This window comes from Callithrix jacchus, chromosome 4 (assembly GCF_049354715.1).
Source record: "Callithrix jacchus isolate 240 chromosome 4, calJac240_pri, whole genome shotgun sequence".
Lineage (NCBI taxonomy): Eukaryota > Metazoa > Chordata > Mammalia > Primates > Cebidae > Callithrix > Callithrix jacchus.
Window position 1 is genome coordinate 76,639,327 of NC_133505.1, and position 2,785 is coordinate 76,642,111.

Consider the following 2,785-nt stretch of genomic DNA (forward strand, 5'->3'; position numbering starts at 1 on the left):
GTGCTGCAGGGGTAAGGTCTCCAATCCTCTGGGCCAGTTACACTTCCTGGGTGGGGCAGTGCCCCACCCTGCTTCTGTTAGCCCTCTCTGGGCTTCTCCCACCCTGCTTCAGTTCACCCTTTCTGGGCGATTCCCACTGTCCAACCAGTCCCATTGAAATGAACCTGGTACCTTGTTTGGGAATGTGGAGTTCACTTGCCTTCTGGGTCTTTCTCACTGGGAACTGCTCTCTGGAGTTGTTCCTATTCAGCCATCTTGGCCAAAGTCCCCCAGTCAAGGTTCTTAGGTGTGGACAAAAGAATGCTCCCTAGCCTGTGTCAAGATATTGAAGAGGATTCCCACCTGTATATATGAGTTACCAGTGAGATGTCTGCTGTTCCTTTCCATGTGGCCCCTTCATGACTATAGCTCTCTATTTCTTTTCCAGTCTTTATATATGAGCCTCTTCCTTAAAAGTGATGGGTGATCCCATCTGTACCATGCAGCTCACTTTGTAGTATATTTTCAAGTCAGGGGGTATCATGCCTCCAGCTTTGTTTTTTCACTCAAGATGCCTTTGACTATTTGGGGTCTTTTGTGATTCCATATGCATTTTTGAATTGTTTCTCATTTCTGTGTAGAATGTCATTGGTATTTTGATAGGGATTGTGTGGAACCTATGGATTGCTTTGAGTAGTATGACATTTAAAAAATATTAATTCTTCCAATTCATGAACATGGGATATTTTTCAATTGATGAGCAGTCAAAATCCAGCGTTTCTATGTTGATTTTCTGTGTGGATGATCTGTCCATTGTTTAAAGTGGGGTGTTGACATCCCCTCTTTTTTCCCACTTTCCCACTTGCAAACACATATTGAAAGTACCATGAAAAATTATAACAACACATGTGACACAGGCTGGTTTTCAACATACATAGAGCCTAAGCAAGAAGCATGAGTACTGAAGCTCTACAGAGGTCATTCTGGGAGCCCTGCTACAGGAAATTTTAATCTATCAAATCAGCTTTTTTCTCCCACACTCCAGGCTCGTCACTTCTTCCTAATCCAAGCTGGCTTGTCCACACATGGAAATCAAGGTTGCTCCATATATGTTAATACTTGTTCAGCTGTGTTTCACGAGGCATCTCCACAAGTCATGTCCTGGCTCAAATTCTGTACAGGAAGTTCCTGTTGCTGTCAAAGCACTCTTGCACCCTCTGCACTACTTTGCTGCTGAAGTAACCTGGCTCCCCTACCCTCAACTCTTCCAGCTTCTGATCATTTGGAAATCTACCATTGTCAGTTCTTCTGGTGCTCTCAGAATCACTGGAGTACTTCCGCAGCTCTCTCTGATGACCTAGGGCTGCAGCAAGAGGCACAGAACTCTCCTTCTCCGGTTTCTGGTTTCCTTTATTCTTTCCCTTCCATCTCCTTGGTACATTTGTCCTGTGAGTGTTTGACTCTATCACTTTCAAAGCTGTGGTGTGATTTGGGTCTTTGGATGAGGCATCATGCCCCGACATAAGCAAAGAGCCTGATACAGAGTGGCCTGCAGGAAATGGCTTTTAGGTATTTCCAGAGCCTGGGAGCTGCTGGAATAAGTAGGCAAGCCCAGTTTTCTTAAGGACTTTTTGATCCTGCTTCAGTTTCACCTCAAATGTGGGTACAAACTTGCTTTTTAAAACTCTTTGCATCACATCAGTGCTGACATCAAAGCCTTCAGTCAACCTGGGAACTGACCGGGACTCTGACAGAAAAATGTGGGAATGTTTGGAACTTCCCAGACACTTGGAGGGCTCAGAAGAGAGAAAGATGTGGGAAAGTTTGGAACTTCCTAGGGACTTGTTAATTGGCTTTGACCAAAATGATAATAGTGATGTGGGCAATCAAGTCCAGGCTGAGATAGTCTCAGATAGAGAAGAGAAACTTTTTGGGAACTGGAATAATGGTTCTTGCTATTCTTTAGTAAAGAGACTAATAGCATTTTGCCCCTTCCCTAAAGTTCTAGGGAACTTTGACCTTAAAAGAGATGATTTAAAGTATCTGGCAGAAGAAATTTCTAAGCAGCAAAGCATTGAAGAAGAAGCAGAGCATAAAGGTTTGGAAAATTTGCAGCTTAATGATGCAGTAAAAGAGAAAACCTCTAAGGAGAAATTCAAGTCTGCTGCAGAAATTTGTATACATAATAAGGAGCCAGATGTTAATCACCAAGACAATGGGGAAAATGTCTTCAGGGCATATCAGAGACCCTCACAGCAGCCCCTCCCCTCATAAGCAAGGAGGGATAGGAGGTAAAAATGGTCCCAGGGTCCTCCTGCCGTGTGCAGCCTAGGCACTTGGTACGCTGTGTCCTAGGTGCTCCACCCATGGCTAATAGGGGCCAAGATACAGCTCTGGTTGTGGCCTCAGAGGATGCAAGCCCCAAACCTTGACAGGTTCCATGTGATGTTGAGCCTGTAGGTGCACAGAAGTCAAGAATTCAGGTTTGGGAACCTCCACCTAGATTTCAGAGGATGTGTAGAAATGCTTGGATGACCAGGCAGAAGTTTGCTGCAGGGGCAAAGTGCTCATGGAAAACCTCTGCTAGGGCAGTGCAGAGTAAATGTGGGGTTGAAGCCCTCACAATGAGGCACTTCCTAGTAGAGATGTGAGAAGAGGGCCACCATCCTCCAGACTCCAGAATGATAAATCCACTGACAGCTTGCACTGTGAACTGGAAAAACCACAGACACTCAATGCCAGTCCAGGAAAGCAGCTGGGAGAAGGGCTGTCCCCTGTAAAGCCACAGGGGAGGAGCTGCCCAAGG

At 45.4% G+C, this 2,785-nt stretch overlaps 1 pseudogene; it reads right to left on the reverse strand.

The window, feature by feature from the left end:
- Window positions 1-757: 757 nt before the first annotated feature.
- Window positions 758-1,865, reverse strand: LOC100403531 (neugrin pseudogene; annotated as a pseudogene).
- Between the last annotated feature and the right edge of the window lie 920 nt (window positions 1,866-2,785).